This window comes from Cupressus sempervirens, chromosome 8, assembly GCF_028749045.1.
Source record: "Cupressus sempervirens isolate cs-2001-9-10 chromosome 8, ASM2874904v1, whole genome shotgun sequence".
Lineage (NCBI taxonomy): Eukaryota > Viridiplantae > Streptophyta > Pinopsida > Cupressales > Cupressaceae > Cupressus > Cupressus sempervirens.
In genome coordinates, this window is record NC_143125.1 from 399,219,400 (window position 1) to 399,239,914 (window position 20,515).

The window sequence follows — 20,515 nt, forward strand, 5'->3', positions numbered from 1 at the left end:
ATTTGTAGAATGATGTGACTTTTTTCTCTGGTTTGACTAGAAAAATAACACAAAAAAGAAAGCATAGTGGGAGACTAGCATATATATCGGGAACTATGTTTTCGAGTGACAAGTTTGGTAATGAATCATTCACTATTCCTGCATTAATATAGGAGGGATTTAAAGTGTTTAAGAGGTTATCACCACAAGAAATGGCGTGTCACTAGCCCATAAGCCAAGATTTATTACATGAATCTAGCCGCCCACATTGTAAAGTGAGGATTAAGGCGTAACTATTGAAGACATAGCAGTTGATTGATAATACCATGTCTGATAACTGAGGGTTTCTTCTTATCATCTTTAGTTTAGATCCATTCACCAAGCTATTTACAAATAGTGGAACGATAAACCATCATATCATTCGCATAGTAATAGGTGAACATTTTTTTTTTGTTGATGTAATTGTTTAGCTTAGCAAGTTATTCTTAATATGCAGATGTACATATGCTTTTATGGTATCTTAAGTATTCAACCTAGCTCACAAGCAACAAAAGTAAACAAATGGTTTTATGTTTTAGAGTTCAAGACTTCGTTTGAAAGAAAATAACACTATGAAAATAGAGGAACTTGAGAAGATGTTGTTGTTGCTAACCCTTTTCTCCACTCGCCCCTCCAGAAGATTCCTCCTTGTAGCCATCATTCTTTGGCTTTTCCCTCCCATGCTACAGCGACAACATTCAGGTAGAAATCAATCAGTGTTGCATTCATCCATGGTGTGAGGAGGTCTTTACGAAATGGAGAATCATCTGTGATAATCATGTAGAGAAGGATGATGAACATAACGAAGCCCAGTGTCACTAACGCCACTCTCGCCATCACCACTCTGAATACCCACGATTCCATTTTCTTCCCTTCCAATTATGCATAGATTCTCTTGACCAAGCTTCCAGAATGAGAGAGAGCAAAAACTACCCAGCCACGTCGCTACCTCTCCTCCCTCTTAAGTGTGACGACAACCAAATATATCCGTTTTAGAGTTCTTTTTCCAACAAAATTTGTAAATATTTTCTCTTTAAAAATATCATCATCTTAATGAATTCATTAATAATGATGTTCCATTATAATTTAAGAAATTAATTTATTACCTTAACCTATGCAACAGTTTAATAGTGAATTATTCGATGTCTCATTAAGTGGGTTGTGACACTCTCTCTGTAGATGTTGTTATTGGTAGGTTTAAGGGCTTTTGGCCAATACTCCTAGTGCTCCATGCTTGGTGATGTAGGAGCAACAACTATCTACCAAGATTAGAATTCAGAAATTACTCTTCCAAGTTGTTTTGATTTTAATTAGAGCTCAGTAGTATTTTCATTAATTAGCAAATCCTTCAGTATTTTAAGGATTAGAAGATTCCTTATTTTTCTATATAAGTATTGTAAGTTTGTAGCTCAAAGGAGATCAGATTGGGCTTTCGTAGAATAAATAAAGTCTGTGACTTTGAGCATAGTTTTTGTTTCTAAATAAAATTTACAAAATTTTCTTTTGGTGGCTCATCATTGTGGTATCAGAGCCACATAAAAGTGTGACGTTTTGAACCTACAGTCCACTAATGAGAAACAACATTAGCACACTAACAATGATCAAGGCCTGCATTGTTTCTTAAATATTCTAACTGGAGATCAGATGTGTATTGCTCACCATGATTATTGTTTGATCAGCTGACTTCCACTCTTTGTAGCTGCATTATATATGGTGGTCTTCTTAGATCGTTTTATTTTAGTTAAGACTGGCTATTGTCAAAACAGAAATGTGAAGGAATACTCCATCTCTTCTTCACCCTAGGCATTGAAAATCAACTATAAAGGAGGTTATTGCACAGACATTAACAACGGTAGCAATAATAATAAGAGGCAAAGGAATTGGTAACATTGAAATTTGGAAATTAAGAGGTGAGGTGTTATTTGTGTAGTTTATAATTTTCAAGAATCAACATTTTATGAGAAGAAGATTATATTTCAGTCCTTTGTCATTATTGGAATCCAAAAGTGAAGATGAAGATTATATTTCAGTCCTTTGTCATTATTGGAATCCAAAAGTGAAGATGTTCCAGTATGTTCAAGACAAGAACTTCTTTGCCAAGAGATGGCGCTCAGAGTTTGAGGACAAGGAAGAGGTCAAGGAAGGAAAACAACCATTATAAAACTTCTGGAAGGAATGAGACACATGGAGGCACGATTGGAAGCTATCAAACTTGCACAAAGAAGAGGAACTGACATAGAGAATGTCAGTGATGAAGAGGCATAACCTAAAAGAGGAGAGGAAGAAGAAGGAAGGAGTTGAAACAAGAATCCTTAGAGCGATTTTGGGAGCTGGTTTCAAGCCAAGGATGGAAGTACCTGTGTATGAATGAAACCTAGATGCTGAGGAGTTGACTGACTGGATCGATGCAATGAACAAGTACTTTAAATATCAAAATGTTGTTAATGAAAAGAAAGTAAAATTTGCAGTAACCTGATTGAAAGGACATGCATCCCTCTTGTGGGATGGAGTACAAGATGAAAAGATGCAACAAGAAAAGGCCAAGATCAATAGTTGAGATAGAATATTGGCAAAACTAAAAGTTAATTTCTTGCCCAAAGATTATCAGCTTAGCCTTTTCAAGAAATTACAAAATCTTAGACAAAAAGAAATGTCTATTAAAGATTAAACAAAAGAATTTTATAGGTTGACCATTAGAGTTGGTCACATTGAAAATGATGTTGAAAAAATGACTAGATATCTCAATGGGCTGAAGTATAATATTCAAAATGAAATTAACTTTGTTCGTCCTAGAACAATAGAGGAAGCATACCAATATGTTCTTAAAGCAAAAGATAAGTTATCCAAGAAACAAACACAAATCTTGAGAGGGAGGAATCAAAGTTTTAGAGGAAGGGGATCACAAGGAGGTAGAGCACAATGACAAGCACAAAAAGAAGAAGCTAGTAGCTCACATCAACAAGAACAAACATATAAAAGTAATGAATTTTTTAGAGGAAGACCTTATTCAAGATATAGAAGTAGAGGATTTTTTGGAAAATGTTTTAAATGTAACAAATATGGACATAGACCTTTTGAGTGTCCAAAAAAATCCTACCACCAGTCAAAGGAGTGCACACATTGTTGAAGGTGAAGAGAAGGAATATGTACAAGAACTTCCCACTTATAATGATGAACCTAAAGTGGGTGAATTGCTCTTGGTGAAAAGAATGTTACTCAAACCCAATAAGGAGGTGATAGAACCACCTCAAAGGAAAAAATTGTTTAGAATGACATGCAAAAATGGATGAAAATGTTGAAAGGTTATCATATATAGTCAGAGCACAGACAATATAGTTTTGATAGAGATGGTGGAGAAGCTAGGCTTGGAAAAGGTAACACATCCTACTCCTTACTCCTTACAAGGTATCATGGTTGCAAAAAGGGCATCAAATTTTGGTGAATGAGCAGTGAAAAGTGGATTTACAAATAGGAAGTTACAAAGATCAAATAGTGTATGATGTTATGCCCATGGATGTATGTCACATTTTTCTTGGAAGACCTTGGCAGTATGACAAAAAAGTTATGCATGATGGACAAGATAATACTTACACTTTTGAGAAAGATGGGAAGAAACACATTCTTAAACCCCTAAAAGAGGAAAGAGTTGCCATTGAACCAAGCTCCAGAATGATGCTAATGGGTAGTAAGCAATTTTTACACCAAATTAAGAAGGAAGAGGTAAACTTTGCTTTGATAGGAAAGATTAAAATTGAAGTTACTCGCACAAAGATAATTGATTTTCCTCAAGAAATTCAAGATATGTTGGTAGAGTATAAAGACATAGCAGTGGATGATCTTCCTAATGATTTACCTCCATTAATAAGTATCAACCATCACATAGATTTGATTCTAGAGTAGAAAATCTTTCGAATCAAGTTGCCTATAGGATGACTCCGAAGGAGAATGAAGAAATTAAGAAATAGGTGCAAGAATTGTTGGAGAAGGGGTTGAAAAAGGAAAGCTTAAGCCCTTGTGCAGTTCCAACTATTTTGAATTCTAAGAAGGATGGAGGCTGGAGAATGTGCACAGATTCTAGAGAAATCAACAAAATCACCATTAGGTATAGGTTCCCTTTACCAAGGATCGGTGATTTATTAGATTGTTTAAGTGGGACTAAGTATATCTCTAAAATAGACCTCAAAAGTGACTACCGTCATATTAGAATAAGGGAAGGTGATGAGTGGAAGATGCCCTTCAAGACAAACTATGGTCTCTACAAATGGCGAGTGATGACATTTGGCCTATCTAATGCTCCAAGTACTTTCATGTGTCTTATGAATGAGGTGCTCAAAGATTTCACAAGTAAGTTTGGCATAGTTTACTTGGATGACATCCTAGTATATAGTAGCTCAAAGGAAGAACATTTGAAACATTTAAGGATGGTTGAAATAAATTGGAGGAAAAGCTACTAATCAATCTCATAAAGTGTTCTTTCTTTAAGACAAAATTGGTTTACTTGGGATTTGCCATCTCACAAGAAGGACTAAAGATGGACAAGGACAAGATAAAGGCAATCATTGACTAGCCTACTCCTAAGAATATCTTCGAGGTAAGAAGTTTCCATAGGGTGGCTAGTTCCTATAGAAAATTCATAAGGAATTTTAGTGGGATTTGTGTTCCAATGGTAGATACTATTAAAAGAGATAAAAAGACATTCTATTGGATAGAATCAATGGATAAGAGCTTTCATAGGATTAAAAAGAAAATTACAAAGGAACCTATATTATCTTTACCTAATTTTACTAAGCCTTTTCAAGTTGAGTGTGATGCTAGTGAGACTGCTATAGATGTTGTCCTCAGTCAAGATGGAAAGCCTATTTCTTACTTTAGTGAGAAGCTTAATGATGAAAAGAAGCAATATTCAACATATGATCAAGAATTCTATTCCATCATATAAGCATTAAAGAAATGGAGGCATTATCTCATGCCTAAGGAATTAGTTTTGTTCGCTAACAATCATGCTTTGCAATTTATCAATAATCAACATAAGTTGAACCAAAGACATGTCAAATGGGTTGAATTTTGTAAAGTTTTACTTTCTTCATAAAACACAAGAGTGGTCGATCTAATAAAGTGGTTGATTCATTTAGCAAGAGGAGTTTGATCTTGGAGGAATCTCAAGTAAGTATATTGGGATTCGATGACTTGGAGGAGATGTACAAAGAAGATAAGGATTTCAAAAAAGCATATGAAGCTTGTTTAAATCCATTGAATAGTGATAGAATTCCTTGGATAGAATACATGATATAGGAGGGTCTAATATTCAAAGGAAACCAACTTTACATTCCAAGAAGCTCCATGAGAGAAAATATATTGAAGGAAAAACACAATGGAGGCTTAGTGGGGCATTTTGGACGAAACAAGACACTAGCTCAATTAAGTTCACATTATTATTGGCCATGTATGGGAAATGATGTTAGGAGGTTTTTGGAGAGGTTTAAAATATGCCAACATGCCAAAGGAAGCAGTTAGAATGCAGGTTTATATCAACCACTACCAATCCCAAATAGACCATGGGATTCAATCAGTATGTACTTTGTACTTGGTCTACCAAGAACGCATAAAATACATGAGTTAATTTTTGTAGATGTTGATAGGTTTTCTAAAATGCCTCATTTCATTCCATGTACAAAAATAAGTGATGCTACTAATATTGCAAATTTGTACTTCAAGGAGATAGACTACATGGACTTCTATGAATATTGTCTCTTATCGAGACACTAAATTTGCAAGACACTTTTGGAGGACTCAATGGAAGAAATTGGGCACTACTTTGAGTTTCAACTCAATTTACCATCCTCAAATTCATGGTCAAATAGAAGTAGTCAACAGAAGCCTCAAAAACATCTTGCAAAGTTTAGCAAGTATGCATCCAAAACAGTGGGATTTGGTGCTTGCACAAGCTGAGTTTGCATATAATGATTCTCCTAATAGAAGTACAGATATGAATCCATTTAAAATCTTGTATGGTATGCATCCTAAATTTGTGTATGAGCTAAGAAATCTTGGTAAAATAGAGACAAGAAGTGTCAATGGTAAGGATTTTGCCAATGTAATCCAAGAATTGCTTGACCAAGTGAAAAGGAAATTTAGGAAAGTACCATTAAGTACAAAAGGAGAGCTGATATGAAATAGAAAGAAGTCAATTTTATTTTTGGTGGTATAGTCCTAGCTCATCTTAGAAAATAAATATTTCCAAGAGGAGAATATAATAAATTGAAAGCAAAGAAAATTGGTCATTGTCGGGTTCTACGTAAATTCTCAAACAATGTGTATGAGATTGAACTTCTGAATGGCATTGGTGTTTCTCCAATATTTAATGTTTTAGAACCATACCATTCTAATGATGGGGAACAAATTATCCAAGACCCTAAAGCAGTTGAAGAACAGGTCATCAGATGGGAGCAGTAATTGTCAAAAGCCACACCAAAGCAACCTGAGTTAATCTTGGACATGAAAGTCATCATGAAAACTAGAGGTGAGGAGAATCTAAAATATTCAGTCAAATGGAAAGGCTACCCACTGAAAGATTGCACATGGTTGACAAATTTGGATCTATTCAAGTATGGTGTCAATGTTGAGGATCTCATGGAAAGGAGCCCATGAACAAGTCTTTTTGTTCCTTGGATATCTGATGCAGGAGCAACAATTATCAACTGAGATTAGAATTTAGGAGATAACTTTTCCAAGCAGTTTTAATCATAATTAGAGTTCAGTAGAATTTTGGATAATTAGCAATTAGTTAATGTTAGAAAATTGTTCATTATTTTAAGGATTAGAAGATTCCTTATTTTCCTATATAAGTATTGTAAGTGAGTAGCTCAAAGGAGATTAGACTAGGCTTGTGTAGGATAAATAAAGTCTGTGACTCTGAGCATAGTTTGTTGTTTCTAAAAAAAATTTGCAAAGTTTTCTTTTGGTGACTCATCACTTAGATTTCTAAGCACTAGAAACCTTATGTTTCTAACTCTATTCAAATCCATCCCTTGGTGAATGGTTTCTTTATTGTAAGATTTAATAACCATGAGGACAAAAGGATCATTCTTTGTGATCATTTTTATACATGAGAGAATTGTTTACCCTTGATGATTAAGCCTTGGCTTCAGGGTTTCAATCCTTCATCTGAATTTTTTGTAAGATGCCTATTTGGGTTCACCTCTTGAATTTTCCCCTACACATTTGGACAGATTCTATTCTTGAAGAAGTGGGCAAATCCTTAAGAGATTTCTTAATGGTTGATTCTGCCTCTTCTAATCTATTCCACTCAACATATGCTCAAATTCTTGTTGATATTGATGCTTCCAAAGGTTGGCCGACGAAAATAAAACTTTTCTCTCCAAAGGGTTTTTAGATTCAAACTCTTGATTATTTTAGATGTCGTAATTGCTTTAAAATTGGTTACTTGGTGGCAAAGTATGATTTTGTCAAAGCTAAATCTAAGATGCCCTCTTCATGGTGGAATGGAGCCTTATCAGAGCACTATACTATTACTAATAACGGTTCTTAGGAGGAGGTGATTCCTTCAACTAGGGGAGGGATTCATACTGGTAATTCTAAGTTGGAAGAATCAATGATTACTGATAAGACTAGATCGGAGGAGATGGTTTTTATCCCTTCTGGCTCTAATCACCAGGTTGTTATAGCGCTTAGGTCTAATGTTATAGATTTTCTTGATAATGTTGGCTCAGTTCAACATGTTGTGGTTGAGGTAGTCGTTTATGGAACAACTCAAGATAAAAATAATTAGGTTGTTGTTGGCCTTGATTTTAGTGGCTAGTGGTAATAGTGGTGTTTCAGTCTTGGGATCCTAGTCCTATGTTGGATCTCAAGAGTCTATTTCTTGGCAAAATAAAGTTGCTATGGTTGAGGAGGGATGGATCCCATTTACTGGAAAGCATTCAAAGAAGTCTCCTCCTCAACTTGATATGACCTCTTGATCCCAAAAGAAGGGAAGTAAAGGCAAAACTTAGTTTGTTCCTTTGTTTTGTTGGTTCTGGGATTTGATTTCCCATCTCGGATAGTATGGATTTAATGTTACTCTTTCCTGATTGTCTTTGTTTTGTTGGCTTTGGATAGTGGTATCCTCAACAATCTTTGGTTGAACTATTTTGGGATGTTGTGCCTAGTCTATGTTACCTACTCTTGGGGTAATTATTGTATCAGTTGAAATTATTGAAAATCCATCTTTGAAGAGATTGTAAAGAGTTTTGGGATCTCTTCAAACCCTATTTTTACCATTAATCAAAAACATAATTGCAAATAAATACTATTTTTTATAATAATAAAATTGCACCAATTGGTTAGATTAAAGGTAGGAAAGTTCTAAGGTCTGAAAAGATTGTTGAAGGATATCTGATGAAGAACACAAATCACTTGATATCATTGAAATAATTGGATATGAAAAATCTAGCATGCCCCAACAGATCACAGATCACTTGATATCATTCAAATAAATTTCCTAAAACATATTTTCATGCAAAGGTGAGCAATGTGAATGTTTGGTTTTACTAATATAATAAATATTCTCTTCTTAAATTATAAATGATACTTTTTCAAATTATACTTCACTGCAAAGACTTAGATTGAAGTTATAAACATATAATACTATAATGCTTTAAAATATATTAAAAATTGTTAGGTAAATTTGTATCTTGAAATTTAAAGAAAGAACGTTTATGATTTAACATACTCTTAAACATAAATTACAAATTATAAACTTATTTATATTTTTAAATTTTTATAATAATCATTCTCAAATTATATCAAAATTTATAAAAGTATTACATAAATAAAATAAATATAAAATTTAAGCAATAACGCAAAACAAAATAATAAAACTAGATCCCACAAATATTTTCAACCGTTAAATTATATTGAAATTCATTTTTACAAAAACATTTTATTCATAATTAAAGATACACATCAATCTTGTGCAAATTGGAAACATGCAAGACATTTCATTTATATTTGACATTCATTTATCCCCATCAGAAATAATAACAATCCAATCAATAGAGTTCAGTAGAACAATCCAATCCATTTAGTCTAGAACAGTCCAATCGATTCTATGGATTATGTAAGTCTAACAATGATAGCAACCTTGATGAAACAACTGGGACACCCAATTTTTTGATCTACGACCTCAACTTATGCTTTGTGAATGTAGTCCGACAAGATTTTCTTGGAATTTCTCAACTTTTCATTGTTAATTATTTCTAACTTTTTGTCTTCACACAAAAACTCACAATGCAAAAGGACACAAAGTATATAGAGGCCTTTATATACAGGCTCTCCTAGTGTGTATGGACATGCTAATATGCTTCGACATCCTCATATGTTTCTATAGGCTCATAGGATTCTACATGCTCATAGGATTCTACATGCTCATAGGCTTCTACAAGCACTCCTAGTCACTTGGGGGGGGTGTTCGGTTCTTGGAGGAACTGCAAATGTTGGAGAAGGAAGAGATTTTTCCACGGATTTTTGAGGCGTAACGAATTAGCATCAATATCCAAGTAGGCACTCGTGATTATTTTGCATATTCTATTACGCCCTCTCTCTTCCTATCTTCATTGTGTCTGCTAAATGACTATTTGGATAATTCTTGTGATGAATGTTTTATGTTGTGGATTTTTGGTATGCGTGTTGATTCTTTTTGTGTGCGAAGAAATCTAAGGGTAATATATAGCAAAGCTTGTATACAGCATCATACTCTTATCCATGTTATAACAGAGATTAAAACAATCTATTTCAAAATAGGAGTGGTTGTTTCCATACATAATATTGCTACAAATAAGCAATACTAAAATTACAATAAATCAATAAACAAATCAAGTTTCTAAATGGACTAAATTATATTATTATAAGTCTCATGGGGACATTACGGTAGAGTCACATAATTGGGTGCAGGTAGCAAAGACATTTTACCAGGCATGTCAACAGTTATTTGGCAGAATCCAAAAAAACTAAGGCCACACATAGATGGAAAAACTGGCACTTCTTGAGATTACGATATTGTGATTAGACTCCTTAGATATTCCCATGAATAATGAAATAACTTGAAACTATGGAGTTGTGAAAGAAGAATTAAGAATTAACACATCAACTATCTTCTATTCTATGATGCATCAACAAAGACAAAGATTTGGAGATCATATTGAAGTATTTAATTAGCAATTACTAAACAAGATACTCAGGACAGCAATTAGTCCGGAATGACTCCTAGCTTAACAGAGATGAAGTGTTGAGTCAAAGAACTAGCGATATTAGTGATTACCATACCTATTATAGATGGACACCACTAGATATTGTTCATAGCTAGAGTATTGAGGATTTGATATACACATTGCTGCAATATATTTAGATGGGTGATGTACATTATTGAAATTAAAAAGGTTTGACTAAAGTTTTGCATAAGAAATGGTATGAACAAACCTGAGATGTGAAAGTGATTTAAAAAGTGATCAAACAATGGATTGACTCAATGGAGAGCACAATGAAAAGATGCAGCAATTAAAAAACAAAACTGAGAAGTGTTAACCGCGAGATTAATAACATAGCAATGAGAAATTAATGACCATACATGAAGCCAATATACTCTATGATGATTAAAGACTAATAGGAAATGATTGAAAAATATGATATGATGATCAGTAGATCGACTAACACAATGATAAAAACCTTGAGAAATTAATGACCATACATGAAGCCAATATACTCTATGATGATTAAAGACTAATAGGAAATTATTGAAAAATATGATACGTTGATCAGTAGATCGACTAACACAATGATAAGAACCTTGAGACTGTGACTATTATTGTTAGATGATAAAATGGATGAGTTATGAACTCTAAATGGATTAATTGGAAAGAGATGTGAATCTAGTTTTATATCCATTTGGTTTGAGTTGTTTTCATTGAGATTTGTGCAAGTTATACATTTCTTAGCAAAAATTGCTTTTTTAAAATCTTCAATGGAGTTGCAGGCATACATTTGCATGCATGTAATTATTTATGCATTGTAAGATTCAATGGCTTATATATTTGGAAACTAGACTCAATATTACTTATTATGAAATTGGTTTGGGATCAATTGGTTTTGTATTGTGAAAGATATGGGATGCCCTAGACAGGGCTACAAGTTTTGTTATTGGTTTATGACAATAAATATGGGTCTTGGTACAAAGACCATAACTTGTAACATATTTGCTAGATTGGAATGAGATTTGGATATGTTTTAATATGCCTAGATTTTCCAAATTCCTCCAAAGGGTTTTTCAAGAAAATATCAGAAACAACAACTTAGAATCACTCCAAATTTGTTTCAAAATGTGAATGTTTCCTTCCCTTCTCATTTGGTTTGACCATACATAAGGTTTTATAGGATCATTGGTGGTTTACAAATTTCAAACCAAATTTTTAACCTACGCTTTTATTCTCTTAACCCTTTTTCCACTTTTTGCAATAGTTTTGCACTTCTTGTAATATTACAACTTATCATTTTGTACTTTTTTGACAACTTTACATTTATTGCCTTTAGGCATTACAATTGATTCCATTACATGGAATATCACATAAAAACATATGGAATTAAATTAAATAATTAAAATATTTCTTGGGATCATCTCCAATATCTTTATGACTAGGTGCTCTTGCACCAATCTGTTGGCTCTTAGAGAAGCTAGGAATCTAGAAGATGCACACCATGTGTTTGACAAAATACCCTACAGAGATGGATTTTCATGGACTCCATTGATGGTTGGGTATGCACAAAATAGAGGAGACATTGTAGAGGTATTAGTTTTGTTTCATCAAATGCAATAGGATGGCGTAGTTTCAAATCCTATTGCCACGATGAGCACTCTCCAAGCTTGCAGATGGTTGAGTGATTTGGGACAAGTTAAGATGATCCATGGTTATGTTATAGAAGAGAAATTGAGCCAGATGTTGTTGTCAGTACGACACTCGTAGACATGTATGCAAAATATGGGGTTGTTGATATTGCACGGAAAGTGTTTGACAAAATGCATATGAGAAATGTGGTGTCTTGGAATGCAATGATGTTGAGATATGCATAGAATGGATATGGCACTAAGGTGTCCAAAATGTTTGATTAAATGAAGTTGATAGAGGTGGAACCCAATTCAAGCACCATGGATATGGTAAGCATAGACACAGGGAGGATGTTGTTGCTCTATTTTCCCAAATGCAACAGACTGACCTGAAGCCAGATCATGTCACATTCGTTTCTTTGTTGTTGGCATGTAGTCATGCAGGCTTGGTAAATGAGGGTTGGCAGTTTTTCGAGTGCATGAAATGAGAGTATTGCATAATGCCAGGAGAGAAATATTATGCATGCATGGTGGACCTCCTTGGAAGAGCAGGGTGTTTAGATGAAGCTATGGAGCTTATTAGAGAGATGCCTCTCAAACCTAATGCTGGTGTATGGGGAGCATTGCTTGGAGCGTGTAGAATCCATGGCAATATTGAACTGGGTGAACTTGCAGCTAAAGATCTTTTTGAGTTGGAGCCCCAAAATTCAGTGGGATGTTGTTGCAAAGGTGAGAAAAATGATGAAAGATAGACGGGTGAAAAAGACACTGGGATGCACCTTGATTGAGATGAACCATAAAGTTAATGCATTCTATACGGGAGATAGATCACACCTGCAATCAGAACAAATCTATGCAATGCTGGATACTTTGAGTTGCCAAATTGAGGAAGCAAGGTATACACCGGATACAAATTTTGTGCTACATGATGTAGAAGAGGAAGTAAAGGAACATATGCTCTACAGCCATAGTGAGAAGTTGGCCATTGCTTTTTGGATTATTTATACCAGTCTAGGAATCCCTATCCACCTCATAAAGTGTAATGTCCCCATTTTAGCAGTTGACCAAGTGTGTGTGCGTTAGCCTTGTTCTACATGGTCCCGAGGGCTAACGAAGGGTTTAATGGGATCTTGGAGTGTTTTGGCCTAGTCATTTCCAGTTTGGGCCAAAACGAAGTTGATTTACTCAGTTTCAGGCATACTTACTATTTTTAGTAAGTGGCAGAACACAGTGCAGGTCAATTTTGGTGATTGGATTCGATACTCCTCGGTGAGAGCTTTCCGATGAGCTATCACTCGCATTATTCGGAGTTCGATTGCTAATACATTTTAATGCTTGAAGTTTTATTAAAGTAACGCCTAATTTAATTGTAAAATATTAAAGTGTTACTTTAATATTTATTTTATGGTGATGTGTACCCAAGGGAGACATAAGGGGTATTTTAATATATGTTTTATATTACACATCTTTTATCCCACATTGCCCATATGAGTTGAGCGGACCCGTGGGAATAGAATAAAAGGAAGCATCTGTGGCTTCATTAGGCAGGTTGAATATGAGAAGAAATTGGTATGTGAGTTGCAGCTCAGTTCTTGGCATTTGAGGACGTCTATCCTCTCTTGTAACATTCTAGACGTCATTCCCTTGGGGTTTGGCCTTTGGAATTCTTTGTTTTTGGCTTCATTATCAGGCAGTTTAGTTGCATTTCCGGCTACAGGCAGATTTGGTATTTTGCTCATATCTTCTTCACTACTTGTCCGACGCTTATGCCGCTTTGAGGGAATGGTATTACGAAGGTAGTGGACTGATTGAACGACAAAGTATTGCAGCAGCAAGTTCGTAAGCATGGGCTGGAGTATTATGACAATATTGCTGAAGTAATTAGTGAGTTGATAAATCTGCCATGTATTTGGTTTTATGAATTCTGAAAATAACATTTTATTAGCAGCAGTTCATTTCCACTTTGCATATTATTGTAGTTCCTTTCTGTTTATGTTGTATGATACCAATTCCATGCATGAAACACAACAAACAAATAAACGTTTGATTTTCGGAGTTATAAGGGGTTTTAAGAAGTTGAATGCAAACTGTTTGACATAATTCCTTTCAGCAATTTGGTTTAGTTTTTTGGGACATCCAGGGGTGCCCATTACAGTGGTATCAGAGCTATAAGTCCTGCCATCCTGTGGAGGTCTTATAGGGAATTTGGAACAGCCGGATAGAGGGAAAAAGTAAGTAAAAAACACAGGCTAAGCATTTATGTTTGAGCATGCGACAGGGGTCTTATAATTTTCGCGATACCAGAGCAAGACAAAATAGGATTTCAGACTTGCAAAGCAAACAATCTAGTACATCCGTGCAGGGGGACATTGAATTCAACCATACAGACACAGAGGAGATATTCTGTGATCAGGACAATAATATGGGTGATCGAGATGACAGGAATACAGGATTAGGCAGAGGCAAAAATGTTGGTCCAGATCAGGAGGAGGTACTGTTCCGACAGTTACTGGATACATTAGAGCAGGGGCAGCGTATGCAGCAGGAGCAGAATAGGCGAATGGACATGATGTTGCAGCTCATGGCTAGACAGATGGGTGTCAATATTAATCCAGGTGATGCCAACAACAGAAACAATAACAACGAGGGAAACAATAACCATGAAGGCCAAGGCAACAACAATGGTCCTGAGAATAACATTAATGGTAATAATGGACACGGCAATAATGGGAATGAGGCTGATAACTTTAGACACGTTGCACGCCCAGCACGGACTGCGAGCTCGAGACCTCTTCTACCCACTTTTCCACCCAGAGATCCGGTTCATCCAGTAAACGAACCGCAGATTACCGAGTTACAGGATCAATTCAGGAGGGACTGGGAGGCTAGTGGACCAGAGTTTCAGGCGGATATTTCTCTTAGAGATTATATGGACTTGAGGATGAGACACATGCCTAAAGCAGGAGGGAGGAATCAAAACTTTGAGCTGAGGAAGAAAGTTGGAAAACTTTCTTTACCTTATTATGATGCTTCATGGAAGATGACTGCACGAGCTTGGGTGCAGAAGGTAGATACATACTTGCAGCTAAATCCTATGCCTGAGGAGGAGGCTATCAAGTATGCGGCTATGCACTTGGATGGCATTGCACATGAATGGTGGCATCATGGCATGGTGACTTTGGGGCATAATCAGATTACATCCTATGAGGAATTCACTGAAACATTGATTGGGAGATTTGACAATAAGGATCCCGAGTTACATTTCAAGGAGCTAGCACAGTTAAAACAGTCAGGTTCTGTGGATGCTTACATTGCCGAGTTTCAGCGCTTGTCTGTACTTGTTACTGATATCTCTCCTAGGAGATTGGTGGTGTTATTTTGTGATGGTCTTGCTGATCCATTACGAGGTTGGGTGAAGGGACATGATCCACTCACGTTAGCTGAAGCAACTAAAAAGGCACGAGATTTAGCCCCTTCGGTATACAAAGGAAAAAACCAATCAACTGATTCTTCCTATCGCAAGGACAAAGACAAAAAATCATTTCAGAAAGAGTATAGCAAACCCAAAGAAGGATCAAAAGGACTAGACAATGAAACCTTGAATGAACTTTGAAAGAAGAAGCTGTGCTTCCATTGCAGAGAGCCTTGGGACTTATCTCATAAATGTTCTCTCAAGGCTAAGGCAAATCAAACGGAGTATTTTTCAGCAGAAGAGTCAGAGTCAGAAGGGGAGGATCAGCACTCCGATTCAGATGAGGGTAACACTATAGAGGAGAGCAACATTCCTAAGGATGATAGATCGTTGGCACGCTTGACAAGGGCCCAAAAGGCAATCACATTTAAGGTCAGGGGTACTATCCAGGGGCAGAAAGTGATATCTCTTATTGACACTGGGGCTACACATAACTTCATAGATGCACAGTTGGTAGCCAGGAGAGGGTTACAGACAGAGGAGCATGATGGGTTTAGAGTCATGGTGGCTAACGGTGATAAGTTATTATGCACTCGGAAGATATCTAATCTTCACATCAGGTTTGGAGATGGCTACGAGTTGGAGGATGAGTTCTATGTTGTGGACATGGGAGATTATGATGTCATCCTCGGCATGACATGGATGGCTTCACTAGTTGAGTTCACACTCAATCTAGCGAAATTGGAGATGAGATTCCAGCATGAGGGGAGAACTGTGGTACTTAGAGGGCTTTCAGATGGAGGTTGCAGAATAGTGTCCTTGAGGAGAATGCAGAGACTTTTTCGTCATGATGACATAGAGTGGGCGGCAGAGTGCCACATTATGCCAACTTCACCAGAGCCACAAGAAAAGAGTCATCCACTAGATGTCCAGAAGATACTCGATAGACACGCTAAAGTATTTAGCGATATCCCTCATGGGGTTCCTCCTGACAGAGGGATGGAACATGTTATTGAGCTCGAGGAGGGAGCCAAACCAGTTATGATTACTCCTTATCGTCATCCTAAGAAACACAAGGATGAGATAGAGAAGGCGATTAAGGATTTGTTGGAGATGGGGCATATCAGGCCCAGTAAGAGCCCTTTTGCTTCAGTAGTAGTATTGGTAAAGAAGAAGGATGGGACGATGCGCATGTGCATCGATTACAGGGCACTGAATAAGAAAACAATTAAAAACAGGTATCCCATTCCTAGGATTGATGAGCTGATTGATGAGTTGCATGGGGCATGCTTCTTCACCAAAATTGATTTGCGATCCGGATACCATCAGATCAGGATGAGAGCAAAGGACATTGAGAAAACAGCCTTCCGATGTCACTATGGCCACTTTGAGTTCATGGTTATGCCATTTGGTCTAACCAATGCACCTGCTACATTTCAAAGTTGTATGAACCAAGTATTCAGGAAGCAGCTGAGGAGATTTGTCTTGATCTTCTTTGATGACATCTTGGTCTTCAGTAAGACCTGGGAGGAGCACTTACATCATCTAGAGGAGGTGTTATCTATTCTGGAGAGAGAGTCATTATATGCCAAGGAATCTAAATGTGAGTTTGGCATGACTGAGCTCCTTTTACTTGGGGCATATCATTAGTGCAGATGGCGTTCGGGTTGATCCCGAAAAGATTAGAGCTATTGTAGAATGGCCTACTCCCACAAACCTTACACAGCTTAAGGGATTCTTTGGTTTATGTGGTTTTTATAGGAGGTTTGTTAAAGGATTCTCACAGATTGCTACACCCTTGACAGATCTTACCAGGAAAGGAGCCTTCGTGTGGACAGGGGCAGCACAGAGGTGTTTTGAGCATTTCAAGCAGGTAATGTCTTCATGTCCAGTTCTAGCTCTACTGGATTTCACGAAGCCTTTTGAGCTTCATTGTGATGCATCTGGTGATGGGATTGGAGCAGTATTGATGCAGGAGAAGCATCCCATTGCATTCGAGAGTAGGAAGCTCCGAGGAGTTGAGAAAAGTTATTCTGTCTATGACCGAGAGATGTTGGCCATAATGCATGCATTGGCCAAATTTCGATCATATTTGGTAGGTGGACGTTTTGTGATCAAGACTGATCACAACAGTATTAAATACTTCATGAGCCAGCGTGATCTTAATGACCGACAACAAAAATGGGTGACTAAATTGCAGGCTTATGACTTTGACATAGAGTTTGTCAAAGGTAAGAAAAATGTGGTGGCTGATGCCTTATCTCGGAGACCTCACTTATGTGCTCTGGCAGAGATTTCAGGAGATTAGAGAGATCGGATTATAGCAGAGTATGTCGGAGATGCTTGGGCTTCTGGATTGATTTCAGGTACCATACAGGATGATCGCTATGAGGTGATAGATGGATTGATCAGAGTTCAGGACAGGGTTTATTTGATTCCATCATCACATTTGAGAGAGGCGATACTGAAGGCATTTCATGATGCACCCACAGCTGGACATCCAGGGGTCTTCAAGACCTACAGGTAGATCCGAGAGCGATTTTCATGGAAAGGGCTCAAGGATGATGTTCAGAGGTATGTCAGGGAGTGTGTGGTTTGTCAACAGAATAAGGGAGAACACACATTTCCTGCAGGTTTATTACAGCCCTTGCCCATTCCTGATAGGAAATGGGAAAGTATTTCGATGGACTTCATCACTGGTTTACCACGAGTACAGGGAAGGGATTGCATCTATGTGGTGGTGGACCGCTTGACGAAGTTTGCTCACTTCATTGCTATTCCGTCCACTTACACAGCAGCACAGGTGGCAGAGCTTTTCTTTAAAGAGATATTCAGGTTACATGGGTTGCCCAGATTCATTGTCAGCGACCGGGATAGTAAGTTTATGAGTGTTTTTTGGCAAGAGTTGTTTAGGTTGTGTGGTACAGATCTTACACCTAGCACTAGTTATCATCCGCAAACAGATGGGCAAACAGAGATTGTGAATAAATGGGCGGAAGGATATTTGAGGAACTATGTAACTACACAACAAAAGGCTTGGATCAAATGGTTGCATATGGGAGAGTATTGTTATAACACCACTTATCATATGTCCATCAAGATGACTCCTTTCATGGCACTCTGTGGTTATGAAGCACCTAGCTTCATGGATTTAGTTTTGGGGGACAGTAGAGTGCCCAAAGCCAAAAACTTATTGCAGGATAGTCAGGACATCCTGAAAGTGCTCAAAGAGAATATACAACAGGCCCAGAATCAACAAAAATTGTATGTTGATCAGCACCGAATAGAGCGCAGCTTCGAGGTAGGGGATATGGTTTACTTGAGGCTACAACCATATAGACAGTCATCGCTCAAGAAGAGAGGAGCTGAAAAGTTGAAACCTAGATTTTATGGTCCATATAGGGTGATTCGCAAAGTGGGCAAAGTCGCCTATGAGCTTGAGCTTCCAGAAGGCAATCGAGTGCACAATGTGTTTCATGTGTCTAGGCTTAAGAAAGCCATTGGTCAGAGTGTAGTGCCTTCTGCAGATTTACCCCCTTTGGATGAGGAGGGGAAGCTTGTGTTAGTACCTGAGGCTATTCTGGATACCAGAGAGAGGAAGCTTAGAAGCAGGATAGTGAAGGAGTATTTGGTCAGATGGAAAGACCTGCCGGAGGAAGATTCTACATGGGAGAGTGAGCAGGTTATTCAGCAGGCTGGACTGAGATTGCTTGAGGACAAGCAATTTCAAGGGGGGCGGACTGTAATGTCCCCATTTTAGCAGTTGACCAAGTGTGTGTGCGTTAGCCTTGTTCTACATGGTCCCGAGGGCTAACGAAGGGTTTAATGGGATCTTGGAGTGTTTTGGCCTAGTCATTTCCAGTTTGGGCCAAAACGAAGTTGATTTACTCAGTTTCAGGCATACTTACTATTTTTAGTAAGTCGGCAGAACATGGTGCAGGTCAATTTTGGTGATTGGATTCGATACTCCTCGGTGAGAGCTTTCCGATGAGCTATCACTCGCATTATTCGGAGTTCGATTGCTAATACATTTTAATGCCTGAAGTTTTATTAAAGTAACGCCTAATTTAATTGTAAAATATTAAAGTGTTACTTTAATATTTATTTTATGGTGATGTGTACCCAAGGGAGACATAAGGGGTATTTTAATATATGTTTTATATTACACATCTTTTATCCCACATTGCCCATATGAGTTGAGCGGACCCGTGGGAATAGAATAAAAGGAAGCATCTGTGGCTTCATTAGGCAGGTTGAATATGAGAAGAAATTGGTATGTGAGTTGCAGCTCAGTTCTTGGCATTTGAGGACGTCTATCCTCTCTTGTAACATTCTAGACGTCATTCCCTTGGGGTTTGGCCTTTGGAATTCTTTGTTTTTGGCTTCATTATCAGGCAGTTTAGTTGCATTTCCGGCTACAGGCAGATTTGGTATTTTGCTCATATCTTCTTCACTACTTGTCCGACACTTATGCCGCTTTGAGGGAATGGTATTACGAAGGTAGTGGACTGATTGAAGGACAAAGTATTGCAACAGCAAGTTCGTAAGCATGGGCTGGAGTATTATGACAATATTGCTGAAGTAATTAGTGAGTTGATAAATCTGCCATGTATTTGGTTTTATGAATTCTGAAAATAACATTTTATTAGCAGCAGTTCATTTCCACTTTGCATATTATTGTAGTTCCTTTCTGTTTATGTTGTATGATACCAATTCCATGCATGAAACACAACAAACAAATAAACGTTTGATTTCCGGAGTTATAAGGGGTTTTAAGAAGTTGAATGCAAACTGTTTGACATAATTCCTTTCAACAATTTGGTTTAGTTTTTTGGGACATCCAGGGGTGCCCATTACATAAAGAATCTACGTGTGTGTGGTGATTGTCACATTGCATCTAAGTTTATTTCCAAGGTTGTTAAGCATGAAATAATTGTTCGAGACATAAATCGTTTCCATCACTTCAAGGATGGTTTGTGCTCATGTGGTCATTACTGGTAAGGGGTGGCATTGAAGAGTTACAAGAGAATCAAAGATAAGGACTTGCATATCCACAAAGTAATGCTTACAACATGCTAAGCCTGTGAACACAAACCAAATAAATAGTGTGGAAGTATTTGCCAAGTGTGCAAACCATTTGATGGAACGTGTAATTCAAAAAAATTGTTCACAACAAATCGCAAATGGATGGATCAATGCACAACAATGGA

At 37.1% G+C, this 20,515-nt stretch overlaps 2 pseudogenes; both read left to right on the top strand.

The window, feature by feature from the left end:
* Positions 1–11,699: 11,699 nt before the first annotated feature.
* LOC149542967 (putative pentatricopeptide repeat-containing protein At3g23330) lies at positions 11,700–12,223 on the top strand (annotated as a pseudogene).
* Positions 12,224–12,234: 11 nt separating this feature from the next.
* Positions 12,235–20,306, top strand: LOC149542968 (pentatricopeptide repeat-containing protein At4g33990-like; annotated as a pseudogene).
* The last annotated feature ends 209 nt before the right edge of the window (positions 20,307–20,515 follow it).